We start from the raw sequence: 21,582 nt of genomic DNA on the forward strand, positions 1-21,582 counted from the left end.
CACCAAAGAATAGGGACCTCCATTTCATCTAGAATTCCTAAGACAGGGAGGAACCAGAGACGGCTGGAGATTGTTTTGCTACACAACATTGCTCTTCTCTTTCAAAGAGTTCGTTTTATTTTCTTCATTGGATAATTTCTTGTGGGGTATAATCATTGATGGGAACCGTCAATACATATTAATAGGAAGAAGTCTGCTTACTGAGTTTTCTCTAAGGGATATTTTCCAGTCCAGTATTATTTTTTTAGTTATGAAGTTGATTTATTTCATAAAGAATATAATAAGTGGATATGTATCCAGAAGTTCCTACTTGATTTCTTTCTTTGAAGGCTGTGCACTTGTTACATGGTTTGAAAAAAATTGCCTCATATGGGTAACTTTTCTTTACCACAATATTGATTGTATAGTGGGTCAAATTATGTCCCCTCTGTAGTCAGATAGTTCAGTGTGAAGAAGGCTTTTAATATATATTTTAAAAATTGTTAATTCTCTGGATTCTATCATTTTAGAAAGGACTTTGTCGTGTTTCTTTTTTTTTTTTTTTTTTTAGACGGAGTCTCACTCTGTCACCCAATTGGAGTGCAATGGCGCGATCTTGGCTCACTGGGGTTCAAGCGATTCTTAATGCCTCAGCCTTCCCAGTAACTGGGACTACAGGTGCATGCCACCATGTGCAGCTAATTTTTGTATTTTTGATAGAGACGGGGTTTTACCATGTTGGCCAGAGGGCCTTGAACTCCTGTCCTTAGGTGAGCTGCCCACCCCGGCCTCCCAAAGTGCTGGGATTACAGGCATGAGCCACCGTGCCTGGTCATGTGTCTTTTTTTTTTTTTTAATCAATTTATAGTAATTTGTCCCCAGTTACTACTCAGTAAATGTTTGTATGACTGGATCTTGTAGTAATCAGTATCCAAGTTTTTATACATATGTGTTTAAGCGCATATGTATTTTTAAGCATAGTTGGAAATTATTATGTTTAAGCCTATTTTGAGATTATTTTATTTTTCTGATCCAATACGTGATTTAATAAATTTATAATAAGTGTTGCCATTTATGTATCTTATTTCAGAGGGCAAAACGGGTGATGTTTTCCCCCTGTTATGCTCAATTCAAGCGCATTGTTGCAAAAGTAGTAATGATAATTATTATTATTCCCCCGACCATGAAGTTTTCTGAGCTCAGGGGAAGTGCTACCAGTCAGTAGTTTTATGGATCTTAGAATGCTTTCCAGCAGTAAAGTTAATTGAAGCTTAGAAAAATAGATTTTTAAAAAACACGCTCATGGCAATCACCCTTTTTAAGACAATGACATACTTCCTTCATGACTGTTTTTTCCTCCTTTAAGAGGATTATGCTGTTTTAGATATCCATTTTGACTTTCACGACTGGTACTGTTTTTTAATCACCCATTTGGCAAACAGTGTTGGCTGACTCAGAATTCATTTTGAATTTGTATGATGGACTTCTATTAAAAGGGGTGACTCAGCTCAACTTTTCTCTCATGATTTTCTTTTCTTGTCTTTCTCCTGTAGATGCACTGAATATTAATTAGTTCTATTGATGTGACTTGTATTTCTTCTGACCTCCTTTTCCTTTTCTCAAGAGCCAGGAGGAGTATAAAATTGGGAATCTGGCCCGGTGCGGTGGCTAACGCCTGTAATCCTAGCACTTTGGGAGGCCGAGGCGGGCGGAGCCCGAGGTCAGGAGTTTGACACCAGCCTGACCAACATGGTGAAACCCTATCTCTACTAAAAATACAAAAATTAGCTGGGCCTGGTGTGGGCACCACTAATTCCAGCTACTAGGGAGGCTGAGGCAGGAGAATCGCTTGAACCCAAGAGGCAGACATTGCAGTGAGCTGAGATTGTGCCACTGTACTCCAGCCTGGGTGACAGAGCGAAACTCCGTCTCAAAAAAAATTGGGACTCTATGGCAAAGTGAAGGGACCCCGTACAGAGGAAACATCACTTAATTCAGGAGCTTAAAGGGGTTTTTTTTTTTGTTTTTGTTGTTTTTTTTTTAGGTCCTCCCAATTTGTACCGGACTTTGGAAATCTGAAAGAAGATTTATTCTCCTATTATTACCCTTATTGTCTAGATCAGGGGTTGGCAAGTTTTTCTGTAAAGGGCGAGATAGAAAATATTTTAGGCTTTAGTAAATATTTTACGGTGCCTGTCACAACTACTCAACTCCACTGTTGGGGTATAAAAGCAGCCACGGACCATACACCACTAATAAGCACGGCTGTGTTTCCTAATAAAACTTTGTATTACAACACCGAGCACCTGGCCATATTTGGCTGGCAGGCTGTAGTTGGCTAGCCCCTGCTCTATACTCATGTAATATATAGATAGTGAATTTATTCTATGAGCTTTTCTTTCTGTCTCTAACCATGTGTAGCCACCAGCCAGTCACACAATATTTATGGAATTTTTCTATGAAAAATATCGAGCCTTTTCTTGTTTTTGTGTAGCTTACTGTGGAAAGGGGCTACTGGGTGAACAGATACGGTGGTACATTAGTTGAAAAAGGGTGATAGAAGAGTTTTGAGGTTTTGAGTGGTCAAGGATGCCCGGAGCCTGGAGCCCAGTGTAGAGGAGGGACAGAAGAGGCGTCTTAAATAGTACTGCGGCCAGGGGCGGTAGCTCACACCTGTCTGTAATCCCAACACTTTGGGAGGCCAAGGGGCTGATCACTCGAGGTCAGGAGTTTGAGACTAGTCTGGCCAACATGGTGAAACCTTGTCTCTACTAAAAATACAAAAATTAGCCAGGTGCAGTCGTGTGCGCTGAGGCAGGAGAATCCCTTGAATCCGGGTGGCAGAGGTTGCAGTGAGCTGAGATCGCACCACTGCACTCCAGCCTGGGCAATAGAGCAAGACTCCATCTCAAAAAAAAAAAAAAAAAAGTAAAAAGAAAAGAGAAATGCTGCCTGGGACCCAGAGGCATTTGTGAAGGCTTCTGGAAGAAACGTTTAAGAAGTGAACCCTATTCTCAGGAGCAGTAGGGAGCCGCTGGAGGGTGTTAGGTGGAGGAGTGTGATGTGGTCAGTTGCATGTTTTAGAGAGAGCATTCTGGGTGTTAGGGAAGTATGGACTAAGGGGTGTGCTGTGTTTGTGGTTAGGATGCTGGAAGACACTGAGGAAACCGTTGCAGCCATCCAGGAGAGACCAGTGCCCTCAACTATGAAGGAGTTAGGTAGTAGAAAATCCTTTTATTTTTAAAAAGTATTACATGTGGGCCAAGGACGGTGGCTCATGGCTATAATCCCAGTACTTTGGGAGGCTGAGGCAGGTGGATCACTTGAGGTCAGGAGTTCAAGACCAGCCTGGCCAAAATGGTGAAACCTCATCTCTACTAAAAATAAAATACAAAAATTAGTCACGCATGGTGGTGCATGCCTGTAGTCCCAGCTACTTGGGAGGCTGAGGCAAGAGAATCGCTTGAACCAAGGAGCTGGCGGTTGCAGTGAGCCAAGATTATGTTAATGTACTCCAGCCTGGGCAACAGAGTGAGACTCTGTCTCAAAAAACAAAAAAAAAATCACATGTGGTCACACGATTTGTTTTTCCCCCTTTTAAAAGACTTCCAAGTATCCAGGGAGTTGCACTAGTACAAGAATTGGAGCTTTTCCTTTAACAAATCATACATCTTAATTTTCTTCTCATAATACTACAATAGTTAATTAATAAAATAATCTTACTTATATTTGGGAAAGAAATTTGGGATTAAATAAAAGGCAGATTCTAATTATACTTGGATTAATATTGTTACTCCTACTAATCTTAAACTCTAAGAGTCAGAATCCCCCGAAGGGCTTGTTAAAACACAAATTGCTGGCCCCACCCCCAAGTTTCGGATCCAGCTGGTCTGAGTTGGGATCAGAGCATTTGCATTGCTAACAACTCCCAGGTGATGCCAATGACGCCAATCCGGGAACCACACTTTACGAAGCGCTGCCTTGGAGGGTAGACGTGAGAAGCCTTGGGGATTTGGTTGCTCACATAAAGGTAAGGGAGCGGGCAGAGACGAGGAGGATGTCCAGGTTTCTGATCTGAGCACTAGGGTAGAGGGTGATGCAATTCACACTGTGTAAAATTCACAATGAGGAGCAGGTTGTGGGGATGACTGGTTCAATTAAAATCCTACTGAATTTGAGGATACTTCTTTATATATATACAAAAAGGCCATTAGTTATTTGTATCTGAGGTCAGGAGAGAGAGCCTAGGAGGAGAGAGACTGACAAATCTTCAGTGTGTAGAGATACTTGAAGCCATTATGCTCTGGAAAGTGCCAGTAGAGTGGGAAGCAAGAAGAGACTGACGTATAGATAAATACTTACCCAATTAGGGGAAAAAAGCTACAAAGAGAATGATAAAGACAAAAAAGATATTTTTTAAGAAGAAAGAAGGAGCGTTAAGTGATATTCAGTGTTGCCAAGAGATCAAGATAAAGACTGAAAGCTACTGATAATACCCTTGTGGAGAGGAATTCGAGTGGAGCGCTGAGAGCGCTGCCCAGATTTCAGCAGGCTGAGGTTTGGAGACGAGGGGTGTAGGGTGCCGCAGGAAGATGGGAGGTGTAGTCAGTCCACGTGTATGATTAGCTCAAGAGCTTCTGTGCCAGCTCACTTGGGCTTTTTGCCCAGGTAGATGCATCGGAAGGTTAGTGAGGGTGGGAATTGAAGATACCAGCCTAAAGGGGTGATTTAAAGAGTAGGCTACAAAGTCAGAAGACCAGAGGGGGTGAATGGTAGAAAGGAGGGGAGCCAAGATTCTCAAGGTCTGGAGGCTGAGGGGGTTCGGATAGGATGCCTACAGGTATTGTTGGTTAGATAGATTGGTTTTAGTTGGTAAGCTGCTGGAGGGTATGGCCTGGTGAGTGGTCTGCTGGCTAAGATTGCATGAAGGTGAGTGCTTGCACTGGCTTACTCTCACTTTCTTTCTTCCTCTGGATGTGAATGATTTGCTAATCATGGTTCCCATTCCAGTGCGTAACCAGTTTGCAGGTCATTGTCAGTTTTTTTTGTATTGGTGCTTTAAAAAAAAACAAAAAACAAAACTGTTTTCAGTATTTAAAAACACATTAAGCTTTCTACGTATCAGGCTCTGTTTTAAGCACTTTACAATTATTAACTGTTTTAATCTTCATTACAAGCCTGGTGAGATAGTTTTTATTTTCCTTTTGCAGAATACACTGAAGCACAAGAAAATTATGTTCATTTTCTTCCTTGCTTTGAAGTTCCATTATCAGCACAAAACCTTCAACTGCATTTTTGCATTTCTGGCTGTCTCTGACCCTAACTTGCCACAACACAGATCCATGCAGACTGGAACACAAAGCTGTTTCCTCCTTTGGGTATACAGTCTGTAAAATGACTGCTGGGGCCTGCTGTTTTCCTGAGAGTGACTTCTCTTTCTGTGCTTTGTAATTTTACTTCATGATATTTACAGGATTTTATATGTAGAACAGCTGATGTCCAGGTTAAATGCTGTGGGGGGTGGGTGGGAAGTCTCCTCCATTTAGCAGAAGTTTTCAAGGTATTTCCTGATTTGCTTATCAAATATAGCCTATCCCAGGATATGGGAAGAATTTTCCTCTTCTAATTATTTCAAGCCATGTGTCTGTACAGTGTACATACTTGACTAATTTGCTGTTTTATGAGGGAATAATAAAAACATCAAAACTGAAGAAGACCTTAGCAAGTATTTAATATAGCCCAGTTCTCTTAAATTGGCAAGTGAGGACATTTGAGCTCAAAAGGTGAAGTGACTTTTCTGTCCAAAATAGCTTTGACAGAGCCAGAATCTTAGTCTCCCGCTGTTCGGGGCAGTTTGCTTTTTCCCCATGCCGCACTGACTTCTATTAGAAAAGGAAAATTTCTTTCATTTAAAACAGTGTCTAACTTTCCTCATATTATTGGTAGTTAATGGCCCTGTGCATTTGGTAAATGTAGTTGGGTAACAGGTATTTCTTTAACAAACTAATTACCTGACTTCTGGGTCAGGTGAATGTGTTATGAAGAATCCTGGACATTTTTAGGGCTCTTTGAAAAAGATGTCAGTGATACTTTTAAGAAAATACTAGAGATTCAAAGGTGGAAGACAGCCTAAGACAAGAGTGAAGCTTAGCATGAGTAATCCGCATGAAAAATCTGCATGAAAAATAACAGGCGACAGTATTTTATTTATTTATTTTATTTATTTATTTATTTTTTTAGACGGAGTCTTACTCTGTCACCCAGGCTGGAGCGCAGTGGCGTGATCTCAGCTCACTGCAACCTCTGCCTCCCGGGTTCAAGCGATTCTCCTGCCTCAGCCTCCTGAGTAGCTGAGACTACAGGCGCGTGCCACTACACCCGGCTAATTTTTTGTATTTTTAGTAGAGACGGGGTTTCACAGTGTTAGCCAGGATGGTCTCGATCTCTTGACCTTGTGATCCACCCGCCTCGGCCTCCCAGAGTGCCTGGAATTACAGGCGTGAGCCACCATGCCCGGCCTTATTTATTTATTTTTGAGATGGAGTCTCGCTCTGTCATCCAGGCCGTAGTGCAATGGCGCGATCTCGGCTCTCTGCAGACTCCTTCCCCTGCAAACTCTGCCACCAGGGTTCTAGCGATTCTCCTACCTCAGCCTCCCAAGTAGCTGGGATTACAGGTGCCTGCCACCACACACAGCTACTTTTTTTGTATTTTTAGTAGAGACGGAGTTTCACCATGTTGGCCAGGATGGTCTTGAACTCCTGACCTCAGGCAATCCACCTGCCTTGACCTCCCGAAGTGCTGGGATTACAGGTGTGAGCAACCATGCCCAGCCATGTACTTTAAATGCCATGGTGAAATGAGAACTTTGAAAACAAGAATTTTAAGGGTCTCCTATGTTTGCATTTTGTGCAGTGAACTGAAGGGGACAGGATAGTTGCTGAGACTGGATTTCACCATCTACTCTTAGGACAGGAGAGAATGTGTCTATGTGGCGTGTTGGACAGGGCTCACATGGTGCTACTGAGGGAAGTCCTCAGAAGTTGGGTGGTTGAGTTGGGACATTCGGCCTGGGGGAACCAGATGCTCAAAGCCAAATCTGAATTGGAGCCACAATTTCTAAGGTAATTTAGACTTAGTTCCCATGATGCTATGTGTGAAAAACTTGGCAACACTGATTCATTCTGAAGTAGCTACATGAGAGGAGGACAGTTTTGATCGCAAACTGATGGGATGCGCTTTGGATGCAGATCAGAAATATATCAGAGTCTCCCTGTAGCTTTGAAGTTACAAGGGGGCTGCATTTAAGCCTGTAGGTAGGAGTATGGTGGCTTCATTGTCATCACTGTTTTCTGATGTTGAGCTTCTCATGGTCCCAGTTAGGCTATATTGAGGCTCCTACTGACCCAGTCAGGAGCATGAAAAGAGGGTGTCTTTGAAAAAAACAAAGCTGCTAGTGCAAAGTCAAAATATAACTGAGATTAAAGACTATAATGAACCGAGCTATTTTGAATCTGAAAGTTACCTCAGGTTTTGGTAAATATTAATTGTATTTTGATTATATGTACTGAAGATGGATGGACAAGAAGACTTCTGAGCCATGGTCCCAGGGTCATGGGACAAGTGGAGAAAACCTTTTGATATTTATTTATTTATATTTTTTTTGGGGGGGGGGGGATAAGGGTCTTTATTGAACAACCTTACCTCACTCAGTAACAAAAGAGCAGGAGGCAACAATTCCCCCAGAAGTCTGCAGCCGTGTCCATCCTTGGCAGCAGGATGCATGGCCCACTGATACATCAGCTGCAGTTCAGAGCCCCTGGTGGTCACTTAGAGATCATAATTGGGGTTCTTCCGAAGGATAACAAAACCTTCCAGAATGGGGGTAACAGGAAGAAACTCCTAAGTGGCCAATTCTGCCTGTTCCCCGTGGGCCAACAACACTGGGGTTGTATGTGTCTGGAACCCTGTGATGGTCTTAGGCTTGCCAGCCTGGCCCACCACATCCACTGCCTGGCCCACACGGACAGACACTGGCAATGGCCGCAGCTCCTCATTAAACGTAACCAGCATTCAGGGCTGCATGGCAGCCACCAGCCCATATAATACATAGTGTGATTTGCCTAGAATAACGTTTCAAACATCCAGGAAAGAGACAGGCACAGTGAGCAGCCCAGCGACGGCCACTGGACTCATAAGCTGCCGGTCACTGTGGTAGGGGCAGAGGGTGTGTCAGGCCCTGTGCCAAGTGCACCATGAAGAGGTTGTTGGGGTCCTTGGCATGATATTGAGCTAATTGGCTCAACGTTGCAGCCAGATGGGCATTATTGGTACCACCGCCCACCATGCTCATGGCAAAAATGGAGTTATAGGAAACTTCTGGATCAGCATCGTGAGATAATTTGCTTAGGGTATCCAGGATATTGAGTCATAGATTTGAAACAGAGATGAGGGCCAGTGCTAAAGGTATAGCCCTCTGGAGTGTAGGCTCCCCATATCTCAGCAAGTGGCCAAAGGTTCGTAGTGCCATCTCTGCACCAATCTCCCCCATAGCAATAAGAGCAGTCCCCAGAACAGCCACTCCCTGATGTGCTCCCATGTCAGCAGGGGTTTCCTTCTTGTCCTTGTCCTTCTTTCCTTCTTATCTTTGTCTTCCTCCTTCTCTTTGGAGTCAGTGTTCACTACAAATGTGGAGCAGCTGCTGCACATTCAGCACATTCTCAGAGCCTGCATATGCACACATATCTACCAGTGTGTTGGCAAAACTGCGGAATGGCTCTGATGCAACCTCCAGTGCAGCCAGGTTTGCCTCGATGGCCTCACCCTTCCCCAGGTGATTGAGACCCAGTCCAATAGGAAGCCAACGAGCATAAGTGTCCTTGAGCTCAGTACTTCTCCATGATGGTCTGAAGGATAGTGGAAGTTACATCTCCATTGCAGGACCCCACTGCTATCATTCCACAGGCTAGAGCTGTCACACCTGCCACCTCCATGCTGGAATTTGAATCTCCCATCACAGGCAGCAGCAGTGTTAGGACATCTTCACGATTTGAGCCAGCATAGGCCAAGCCTAGCCCAAAGATGGAACCAAGTCTCATGGTGTTGCTGTTGTGGAGAACATAGTCTGAAAGCAGTCCCAGAGCAGGGACACACTCATTCCGGACTCCAGAGTTCACTACGCCACAGGCAAGAACTCCTGACTTAATGTAGTCCTCAGAGGAGTACAGGTACTTGTCAGTCTGAATGAGGCCACCATCCACATCCCACAGCAGCAGCATCCCAAGAGATGCAGCTGCACTCAACATTCCATGGTCCTTGTTCTTGTAAAGCCATTTGTTGCCATCATCTGTTAGCAGCTTGTCTTGGCCAAAAGCTGCATTCACAAAGCCATTCACAAAAGAGGAGGCCGGGTTCATGCGGGCAGAGTCCACCTGAGAGCCACTGCCCGCAAACCTGTTGTTCTCTAGGTGGGTTTTGTGGATGTCATCAGGCACCTTGGGCTCCATGATGTCCAGCTCCCGAGCTAAGGCCAAGAAGTTGCTGTTGAGCTGTACATTGGACATGATCTCTGTCAGGTGCTCATACTCCTCGACATCTTCACTCAGCTCCAGGAACACCCCATGCCAGCCTAGCATGAATGCCATCTGTTTCTGTACTACCACATCCTTGCAGGATGGGAAGATGTCTTTTACCAGCTCCATGTCATTGAGCATCAATGCCAATCACAGAGCTTCAGGGAAGTGGCTAAACTTTCAGAACACGCCCAGGGCACAACGCAGTAGGGCTGAGTTCTCAGGCTCAGACACATAATTCACACAACTGGTGAGATAAAGGCAGCCCTTTGTGTATGCATTCTCATCAATGTCCTTCTCCAGCAGGTCCACCTGCTCACTTTCCATAAGCAGGTCACAGGCCTCATGCTCTGTGTTGTGGGCCATGTTGTAGGGGACGATTTCCTTCACCAGAGTGAGCAGTGGCTCCTGCTGGACCTTCTCCACATCATCCAGCTCCTGCCACTCCTTAGCCACTTCTCCTGCCAGATGCCTGACATACTCATGACCCCAAGATGCCAATTCCTTCTGGGAGCCTACTAGCCGATACTTGAGGCACTCGCACTCCCCACTCATGGTCGTGGCCAAAACAGAGACGATGTCAGCAGCAAAACGCTTGTTCTCCCCAGAGGCCATGTTCTCATAGATTTCCTTCAGTTGGCCATAGTGCGGACGCAGAAATTTGAGAGGCTTGGGCACTGACGTCATGGAAGTTGTAGAAGAACAAATCTGCCTTCGCAATTCCTCCAGCGCTGGTCAATACAGGGATGTGTACTTCTCCCTGAGTCGTTCCACGAGCGTCTCCAGTTCATCTTGAAGCTGTTTATCTTCCTCACACAGCTCCTGTTCTTTGTCCTTGTGCCCGGCATCCCGCCGCTCCTTGCCGCTCAGCTTCTCGGCCGTGCCGCTGGGGGCCGCCGGGACTGCGCCAGCGTCTTGTCCCATCCTCCCTCCTCCATCTCCGCTGCCACTGCCCTTTATTTTTTAATTTTCATGGGTACATTGTAGTATATATATGTATATATTTATAGGGGAAAAACTTTTTCTTTAGTATTGTGTATTTGAAATGCACCTAATGTTTTTACTACAATGAGGCAATTTGTCTTTTTCTTTCTTTTCTTTTTTTTTTTTTTTTGAGACAGAGTCTTGCTCTGTGACCCAGGCTGGAGTACGATGGTGCAATTATATGACACTGCAGCTTCAGAGTGTCGAGTAGCGAGGAGCACAGGCACATACCACCACACTCTGCTAATTTTTATATTTTTTGTAGAGACAAGTTCTGCCTATGTTGCACAGTCTGGTCTTGAACTCTTGGCCTCAAGTGATCCTCCTGCCTCAGCCTCCCAAAGTGCTGGAATCACAGGTATGAGTGAGGGTGCTGGGACAATGAGGCAATTTTCATATTCAAAATAGATGGCAGCCAAAGCCAGGCCAAGGTTCGAGGCAGAAATCTTGCGTTATGAGCGTTAGAATGCTAGAACATTTGACACGATACCCTGCAGACAGGGCTGCTCAGGAGACAGGTTTTGAGCTGCATGCATCAATTAGCTGATCTTTGAGGGTGACATCTGTTGGTACATATGATCACTCTTCTTCCCAGGTGTAAATTGTGTAACTGAAGGATAGGATCTACATATGCCACGTTCAAAATGATTTAAAAAAATAGCATGGCCGGGCACATTGGGTCACACCTGTAATCCCAGCACTTTGGGAGGCCAAGGCGGGCAGATCACGAGGTCAGGAGATCGAGACCATCCTGGTTAACATGGTAAAACCCCATCTGTACTTAAAAAAAAAAAAAAAAAAAAAAACAAAAAATTAGCCGAGCTTGGTGGTATGTGCCTGTAGTCCCAGTTACTCGGGAGGCTGAGGCAGGAGAATTGCTTGAATCCAGGAGGCGGCGGTTGCAGTGAGCTGAGATCGTGCCACTGCACTCCAGCCTGGGCCACAGAGCAAGACTCTTGTCTCAAAAAAAAAAAAAAAAAAAAAAAAAGTATGGCCAGGCACAGTGGCTCACACCTGTAATCCCGGCACTTTGGGAGACCAAGGCAGGCAGATCACTTGAGGTCAGGAGTTCAAGACCAGGCTGGCCAACATGGTGAAACCCCGTCTTTACTAAAAATACAAAAAATTAGCCGGGCATGGTGGCGTGCAACTCTAGTCCCAGCTACTCGAGAGACTGAGATGGGAGAATCGCTTGAACCCAGGAGGCGGATGTTGCAGTGAGCTGAGACTTTGTCTCGAAAAAATAAAATAAAATTTAAAAAATAGTATATAGTGAAGAGTAGAGTGCCTGATTTACTATTTAGTAATAAAACATTCACTTTCCTTATAGGCTGTTTTGAATTTATTTAGGAACTTGCCCCCAAATAAGTGAACAGCAATCTAGTATCATTATTGTACCATTTCACTTGACAGTTGTTATAGAGTCTGTTCTTTAAAATGGAATCTTGATAGAATGGGAATTTCAGACTCATTTTGGAGATAAGCTGTAAAGAACTAATGGTGGATGATGTTCTCCTCAGGGTAAGATGGAAGATGGGGCAATTAGACCCCATGGTGAATGCAGATTAATGAATCTAAGTGAGTCTATTTGGTTTTTTCCAGTTTAGTTGGCTGGAGTAGAGGAGTGAGTCATGGAAAATTGGGGCTTTTTATTTCTTGTTTCTTCATGCCGTGACATTCAGTACTGACTGAGGGTCAAGCACTGTGCTAAGTACTTAACATGATCACTTCAATTAATTGGTCTTGACTTAAATAACTCAGTTAATCTGACTTCCATTTTCTGATGTGAAAACTGAGACTTAGGGTAATTTGCCCAGAGTCAGTTGTTTTGTAAGTTGCAGAAGATGGAATTCCAACCCATGAAGGCTGACTCCACATCTTGTGCCCTTTATCCACCCTCCATAGCCAATCTGTTGCCCTTTTTTCTCTTTCTGTTGCCATCACTCTGGTCTAAGCCACCTTAGTGTTGAGCTTGGCCTCAAGCGGTAGTCCCCTAATTAGTCTCCATGGGTCCACTCTGCTCCCTTTAGTTCCTTCTCCACAAAAGAGTGATTTTTTTTTTTCTTTTTAAAAGACAAGATTTCTCTCTGTCACCCAGGCTGGAGTGCAATGGAGCAATCATAGCTCACTGCAGCCTTGAACTCCTGGACTCAAGTAATCCTCCCACCTGGGCCCCCCAAAGTGCTAGGAATACAGGTGTGAGCCATTGCACCTGACCCTGATTTTTAAAAACCAAGTCCAATCTTGTTACACTTGGAGATGCTTTACTCTAGGGTGATACTGTAGCTCTTATTTATGACCTACAGGGACCTCCCTTAGCTACCTCCTGGCTTCATCTTATGCTATTCCATCTTACTGTGCTACCTAGGAATATTTATAAAATGCAAATTCTTGGGCTCTGCTTCTGGAAAGTCTGATTGATTAGATCTGAGACTGGGCTCTGGGAATACGAATTTTTGATAAGCCAGATTTGGGAAAGTCTTGCTCTAGAAAGTGTGTTCTGTGAATATTAGTTGCTACTTCACCATGGAAGCTGCTCTTGTCTTTTGTTATTTTACTCATCTTTGAATTCTCAAGAGTTACAGCTCTGCTCATGAGAGATGCTGTGCCAGAGCTAGGCCTTATTAACAAAACATTCTCCCTGGATTGATCATTATGGCTTTGGTTAACTTCTTCTGTGTAATTGAGAAACTGCTTAGCCAAGAGAGACGGAGAGAGACAGAGACACACAGAGAGAGAGAGAGAGACAGAGACAGACAGAGACAGAGAGAGACAGAGACAGAGAGACAGAGACAGAGAGACAGAGACAGAGAGAGACAGAGAGACAGAAACAGAGACAGAGAGAGACAGAGACAGACAGAGACAGAAACAGAGACAGAGAGAGACAGAGACAGAGAAAGAGAGACAGAGAGAGAAAGAGAAAGAGAGGAGAAAGAGAAGGAGAGAGAGAAAGACTGAGACCGAGTTTGTCTCCAGTTGGGATTAACAGAATTTTTGGTGGAATTAACACCACTTTTTATTTCTTACAAGAACTTTCTCTATTTAACTTTTTCTCTATTTGAAAAAACTTGAGATGTAAAATGCAGATGTTCATACCCAGATATGTTGCTGAATAAAAACTCTGTATATGGGCCGGGCACAGTGGCTCACACCTGTAATCCCAGCACTTTGGGAGGCCAAGGTGGGCGGATCACGAGGTCAGGAGATCAAGACCATCCTGGCTAACAGGGTGAAACCCCTAAAAATACAAAAAATTGGCCGGGCATGGTGACGGGCTCCTGTAGTCCCAGCTACTCGGGAGGCTGAGGCAGGAGAACGGCGTGAACCCAGGAGGTGGGGCTTACAGTGGGCGGAGATCGCGCCATTGCACTCCAGCCTGGGCAACAGAACAAGACTCTGCCTCAAAAAAAAAAAAAAAAAAAAACCTCTGTATATTAAATGTAATCTTATTCAATATATACTGTACCCATAAGCCTAAACCCCAGGGTTTTTCTTCCTTTGCTTCTTCCTTTATATATTAACATGTGTTTTGAAATGTGCTTTTGAAATACAAGGGGTTGTAAAACATTGAACTTACAGAATATGGAGAATAAAGTAACCAGTTTTGTACTTATCAAAGTTTCAAACAACCCTAGAAAAATTTGGAAAACTTTTGCAAGAATCTTATCTGTAAGGTTTATATTCTATATTAGGAAGTTATTATGTAATGCACATACAGATACAGATAAAATTACTTTTCACAGATTAATTTTTACAGATATTTTTGTCTACCTTTATCACCAAGTATTTGATTTGTAAGTTATTTAGTTGCACCTCATATGTGTGCATAAAATGAACAAGTATTATTTATGTCACATCATTTCAGTTCTTTGTTTTTGGTTAATTCTAGCATTTGTACTGCATTAAATTATTTTATTGCAGTGTTGATTTTTATTTTCCCCATTTGCACTGAAGAGAATATAAGGTTGACATTTCTTCTTGGCATGTTTCTAAGCTCAGCAAATATAGCAACCGAGGTGCTAAATTTCAGTCAAAAATAGAACTCCTCAGCCTCATTTTGGAAATTTCTTCTCATTCATGCACAGGGATTCTAGTGTCAAATGTTTAGCTCTGCCCTCTGCTGGTCATTTCAAATTATGCAGAAGAATTCTCAGAATAGTATTCCATTTCCAAATTTAAGGAGTTACAGGAAGGCGTCTTAAAATTTCACCGCTGCAAAATATATTCACAGGAAAATTAATTGTAATAGCTTTAAATTTTAAAATAAAAAATTCTTTGAGGTAAATTTTTGAAATTAGAGAGGAGCGAAAGCTTTATAGATTTTTCAAGAAAATAGCATTTATGTTTTTTTTCCCTGACTACAGGTGAAAACAAATATGGTTATAGTTAAGGTATCAATAACATTAGAGAAAACAATCTGATATGTATAAATGCTAATGTTGATTAAGTATTTTTTGTCCTCTTCTGATACAGCATACTCCATTAAAGTCTCTTGATAGGTTAAAATAACACAACTTCCTTTTCAGATAAAACGGATTTTTAATTAAGTTGTATTTGCTAAAGGTTATATGCTCCTTTAGCTAAATGATTAGCCCTTATTGAAATATGTTTTCACTTTTAAGGATTTGAACAAAAATTTTGTACAGAAGCTTATATCAAGATACAAAGATCATGGATGCTTATAGATATGATGAATTACAAATGAAAATTTGAGGTCAGCCAGCCATCAGACATAGTCAACAAATCACGCGGGTGGAAACTGGGTAGTCTCTTCTGCGTACAGAAGGAAAATGATTATCGATGAAAGAAGACATCAGTCCATCCCATGTGCTCATTAATTATGAACAAGAAACAATGTCTCTAAACACGAGGAAAGTTTTTACAACGCAAGACCAAGAAAAACGGAAGGCATATCTTGCTCACAATTTTGTCGGATCAAGGCTTTAATTAAGGTCAAACTGACATTTAATAATAATTTGAGACTAAAATCCAGCTGAAGAGTACTGAGCTAGGTGATGAAAATTGGTTTTGTTTCTCAACTCTTACCAACGGTGTGGCCTCACCAGTAAAAGTCAAACTAAATCCCTCTAATGACCCGTTTAATGCTAATAGTCACCATTTTTTGAGCTCTTACTTTGCTGAGGGTTTTACACATGTCATTTGATCTTTAACACCCCTTGGAGGTTTTGTTAGGTGTGTTTTTTATAAAGAGACTGGTCATAATAATTAGTAGAGAAGCATTCAGATCTAGGTATGTTAAACTCTGAAATGCCTGCTCTTAACTGCTGTGCCTATTATGCAGAAGTCCCTAAATCTATTTTGGAATAATCATTACAAGCTATGCATCCACATGTGTTAGCATTTCACAAGTATGTTCAAAGGCAAAGAGATGATAGGTTTTCACAGGAAACTTCCCTTTATCCATAGCTTCAGAAAATAAGAAATACGTGGTAGAAACTAAACCATCCTTCTATGGGACTATACATAGATATTATGGATAAATATCCTGGTTTCTAAGTCCCAATTGTTATGTTGATTTAAGGGCATGGTCTTCAGAAATGACTTGTTCAAATTCTCTACTTTATTCTATTGAATTATATTTGGGCTCAGTAGATCAAAGCACTGCACGTGAAGGCCGACCTTGTTTTTAAATGATGATAATAATTACTGTAGCCATAATGGCTACAGAGTCTACTAACAGGTGAGTCAGTGCCCATTCTAAGCACCAACAAGGCACCCTAGTCTATAAGTAGCAGAGCATGTCACAGATCTTAATTTCAGTTCCAGCCTGCTTCCTGTGTTATACGTGGTTGGTGACAGATCTTAAGGCTGAGCCCTTATTTTAGCTTTTCTTTCTGTGAAAAGAGACCCAATAGGCAGCTTTAATATATGTGCTACTTCTGCTTGGTATGTGTTTTCCTGGAGCAAATTGTTCAAACCTCACCTTCAGCTAACACCTTTGAGAAAATGTAAGCTCCGGTATGGGCAAAGTCTGGATTCTGAGAGACAGGAGTCTTAGAAAATTGTGAATGCAGTTTCATACAGTATTTCTTTTTGCTTAAGAAAATCTTTATGATAGGCATTTAGATGTTGCCCCACTCAGCTTGAGACTTGCTATCTAATTTTAAGACTGAATCACTGAAAAGTGTAAGTCTATCTCTGAAGGAGCAGAACTGTCTGTGTGGTAAAGCAGAGGGACCAATGGACTTTTTCTTTATTTTTTTGAGATAGGGTCTTGCTCTGTTGTCCAGACTGGAGTGCAGTGCTGCGATCATAGCTCACTGTAGCCACAAACTCCTAGGTTAAAGCGATCCTCCCACCTTAACCTCCCTAGTAGCTGGAACTACAGATGTGCACCACCTAGCCAATCTCTTTTTTTTTTTTTTTTTAATAGAGACGGGGTTTTGCCATGTTGCCCAGGCTGGTCTTGAACTCCTGGGCTCAAGCAATCCTCCTGCTTCGGCCTCCCAAAGTGCTGTGTGAACCACCATGCCCCGCCTCTAATGGACTTTTTAATGCACGTCACTGTTCTAAATTAATCCCTGCTATCAGCACTTTTCATATTCCCTTTTCTTATTCCTTCTTGAGGGTAGGTACCACCATGGGCTCTGGCATTTACAGAATACACATAATTCTCCTCTCTGTGTAATCCAGTCCTGATCCTCTGTCTTCTCTAGGCCCAGTCTGAATCTGTGTGCTCTTCACTGGACCCTTTTGATACTCCGAGCTCATTTAAAAAAAAAAAGAAAGAAAAAGCCTTACATTCTTTTTATTACTTTCCTTAACTCAAAATTGGTTTCCTTTTATAAGGCTATAGTTTTTGAAATTCACCCCACTCTAATTCCTTCCTTTGGATCTTCTACTATCATAGAGCCAGGAGGAGGATGTGTGTGTATGTGGGGGTGGGTTCCATATGCTTAACCTTTTATTTCCGTTTCCAAACTTGTCCTAGCAATAGCATCATGCGGTAGACTCATACATACCACGCTCTCTTCTTCTTACGCTTGTTCCCATAATTGCTGGAGAACCTCAGCGTGGTGGCCCCGTTGCCTGTGCCTACTTCTGGGATGAGCTAGGACCAAGCAGAGACAACATCCCAAGAAACTAATGTCATGCTAGAATACCAATCTAGGAAATTCTATTTCTGGAACCCTTGCTGCTCTACTAAGCAGATCCATGCAGAGAGAAGCCTGCCACTGTCTTGGCGTTTCTCAGCCTTTCAACCCTGTGGAGTGTCTATTTTGCAACTCACCACCTCCTTCTCCCTTACTCAGAGCCATCAGTGATTATTGGCAGTGGCAATAAAATCCACTAAATTTTCCAGAGGCCCAGTCTGAGTTGTTCACCTGGTAGCCCTGCGATTTTGGGCGAGTTACTTATTTGAGACTTCGTATTTTCATCTGTAAGATGAGGAAAATAGAGTTTTGGTGAGGATCAGATAAAATATCAGGCACTTACGTAAGAGAGCATTATAGAGTGAGTGTGGTAGAATCCCCAGGCGGGTTTGAGTCTTGGCTTTGCTGGGTGATTGCTATGTGGCACTGGCTGGCTCACTTGTCCTCTGAGGGCTTGGTTCTTAGTTGTTAAGATGGAGGGTTAATGATATTTACAACGTGGGCTGTAAAGGGGCTAGGGCAATGCCCAGCATAGAATGGGGGCTGAGTAGATGCTACAGCCATTTTATCATCACTTTTGTTGTTACATTCATGGCAGGAGTTTTTCGGGCAAAATTCATATATCATCTCATTTAATCTCACTCGGTTCTCAAAAAGTACCCCTTGAGCTGGTTGTATTTACTGTTTTTTTCTTTCTTTTTTTTTTTTTTTGTTTGACAGGCGTGCAGTTGTACAGTCATAGCTCACTGCAGCCTTAACCTCCTGGGCTGAAGTGATCTCCCACCTAAACCTCTCTAGTAGCTGGTACCACAGGTGCACGCCACCATGCTTGGCGAATTTATTTATTTATTTTTTTGTAGAGATGAGGTCTCACTATGTTGTCCAGGCTGGCCATGAACTCCAGGGCTCAAGTGATCCTCTCACCTCGACCTCCTAAAGTGTTGGGATTACAAGCGTGAGCCACTGCTCCCAGCCTGTATGATACTATTTTATAGGCCAGGGACCAAAGGTTCTCACAGCTAAATTTCTAGAAAAAGATGGAGTTATGATTTAAGCCCAGAAGTTGCCTCATTTAAATTTCATGAACTTTTTGTTGGATTATGATAAAGCTAACATGCAGTAAGGGATTCGAGAAGTGTGAATACCAGCCGGGCACAGTGGCTCACACCTGTAATCCTAGCATTTGGGAGGCCAAGGAGGGCAGATCACCTGAGTTCAGGGGTTCGAGACCAGCCTGGCCAATATGGCAAAACCCTGCCTCTACTGAAAATAGAAAAATCAGCCAGGTGTGGTGGTGCATGCCTGTAATCACAGCTACTCAGGAGGCGGGAGACTCTCTTGAACCCAGGAGGCGGAGGTTGCCGTGAGCCAAGATCAGGCCACTGCACTCCAGCCTGGGCGACACAGTGAGAGTCCATCAAAAAAAAAAAAAAATGTTAATACCTACAAGGCCTACCCAGTTAAGAATAATTCATGTCCATGTCCTAGGAGAACTTACGTTCTCATTGGAGATAGGAAGCAGACAGACAATGCATCAAAGAGAATTCTCAGTTCAAACACAGTAAATGCTGACACAGATAGTACAGAGTGCTCTGGGAACACAGATGAAGCAATAAACACCCGTGTAAGTGGAGGAAGGCCCCATTCTAGAAAGATGGCATTTGAAGCGGCACGTGAAGGTTAAGTAGGAGTTTTCAAGGTGGAAAAGGCAGGTCGTTCCTGGCGGAAAACCTGGTTTCTGCCTCAGAGATATGGTTGGCTATGAAAGATCCTGACACATTCAAGAAATGGTGAGCGATTCCAGTTGGCAGAAACCAAGGTGGGCTGTGAAGGATGGGCGGAGACAGGGATGAGTGATACCTGTTGCTAAGGGCATCTTCACAGGCACATCAGCAATCCCAGTTCCATCTCAGAATCATTAGAGGTCTCAAATATTTGTATGTACTCATTTTTAAAGGCTAGGCAAGTGTAGTAGTGAGAAGGAAAGAGTAAAACAAGGAATTTGATCCATAACTGATTCTGAACAATCAATTGAAATCAATTGAAATAACTCACTACCCTTGGACCAACCAGAGATCTCAGATTTGTAGTAGCAAGAAAGGAATATGCTAATTTTTTCCTTCCTTCCTTCCTTCCTTCCTTCCCTCCCTCCCTCCCTCCCTCCCTCCCTCCCTCCCTCCCTCTTCCCCTCCCCTTCCCTCCCCTCCTTTCCCCTCCCCTCCTTTTCAACAGGGCCTTGGGCTGTCATCCAGGCTGGAGTGCAGTGTTGTGATCATGGCTCACTGCAGCCTCGACCTTTCAGACTTAAGCAATCCCCCCACCTCGGCCTCCTGAGTAGCTAGGACTAGAGTTGCACACCACCACACCCTGCTAATTTTTGTATTTTTTATAAAGACAGGGTTTCATCATGTTGCCCAGGCTAGTCTCGAACTCCTGAGCTCAAGTAGTCCACCCACCTCGGCTGCCCAAAATGCTGGGATTACAGGTGTGAGCAACCACACCTGGCCACTAATCTTTGCTTTTGATGAAGATGACTTTCTGCATAGTGGAGAGCTAGCTACAAGGATGTGGTAATCATGTAAGAGGCTATAAATCTTGTTTTAATTTTTATTTTTTTAACCAATCTCATTCTGTTGCCCAGGCTGGAGTACAGTGGTATGATCATGGCTTACTGTAGCTTCTAACTCCTAGCCTCGAGTGATTCTCCCACCTTCACCTCCATCTCCAGAGTAGCTGGAATCAGACGTGCACTGCCATGCCTAACTATTTTTAAATATTTTGTAGAGACAGGGTCTAGCTGTGTTGCCAGGTTGGTCTCAAACTCCTGGCCTCAAGTGATCCTCCTGCCTTGGCCTCCAAAGTGCTGGGATTACATGAGCCACTGTGCTTGGCCTATCAAAATCTTTTTAAACTAGATTTGAGAGCCCAGAGTGATTGAGATGAGAAGAAGCACATTCTGCAGACATATCTGAGATGGAAATAATTGATTTTGGTGACTTACTAGATTTAGAAGGTGTGAGGTTGTCAAAGATCAAGGTTTCTAGTTTTGGAGATTAGATGGGCGATGCTTTGTTGAGTAATGTTTTTTAATAATTCATACTCTCAATTTTTGATGAGCAATCCACAATTTGTTAGTATATAAAAGGACTCTTTAGCTATATCATTAAAAAAAAATCTGACCATCTGGACTGGCACTTCAAAATTAGATACTTATTTTTTTTTTTTAATAATGACTAAAACTTGGAATTTTTATAAATATATATCACTGAAAAGGGCCAGAAGTGGTGGCTCACTCCTGTAATCCTAGCACTTTAGGAGCCTGAGGCAGGAGAGTCACTTGAGCCTAGGAGTTTGAAACCAGCTGAGGCAACATAGACTCTGTCTCTACTAAAAAAAAAAAAAAAAAAAAAAAGTCAGCTAGGCACAGTGTTGCACACCTATGGTCCCAGCTACTTGGAAGGCTGAGGTGGGAGGATCACTTGAGCCACGAGTAGGAGGCCGAAGCGTGCTGTGATTGCACCACTGCACTCTAGCCTGAGCAACAGAGTAAGACCCTGTTAACAACAACAACAACAACAAGTATGTCATTGAAAAGAGCCTCATGCAATGGGAAATGTTCAGCTGTGTTTGAGGCAGATAAAAAAAAATCCATTTGTTTAAACTCCAAACCATTCACTACTTCCGAAAATTTATTTTAGGATACTTAAAATTTATTGATTGCCTTCTCTTAAGATGTCTCGGCAGAGGCATTTCCTTTTAATTCATCCATGTTGCTCTTGTTACATTTCCAAAGGAAGTGCTAGAGAGGTAATGCAGCGTCAGGAAACTGGTTCCAGTAACACTGTGAAGGGAGTGAGGGCAGGGTTCAGTCTCTGAAATAGAGACTGTGAACTTGCTTCACAGTGGGGGGGATTTTTTTCTCTCCAACAGCT

The 21,582-nt window shown here is 43.0% G+C and overlaps 1 protein-coding gene and 1 pseudogene across 1 annotated transcript in view; one reads left to right on the top strand and one right to left on the bottom strand.

The window, feature by feature from the left end:
* The window catches only part of FMN2 (formin 2), a 389,644-nt gene that overhangs the window by 47,545 nt on the left and 320,517 nt on the right, over positions 1-21,582 (top strand). The window lies entirely within an intron of this gene.
* LOC116457750 (26S proteasome non-ATPase regulatory subunit 2-like) lies at positions 7,382-10,681 on the bottom strand (annotated as a pseudogene).

The sequence above is a fragment of the Hylobates moloch genome, unplaced genomic scaffold (assembly GCF_009828535.3).
Source record: "Hylobates moloch isolate HMO894 unplaced genomic scaffold, HMol_V3 SCAFFOLD_18, whole genome shotgun sequence".
In the NCBI taxonomy this organism is placed as follows: domain Eukaryota; kingdom Metazoa; phylum Chordata; class Mammalia; order Primates; family Hylobatidae; genus Hylobates; species Hylobates moloch.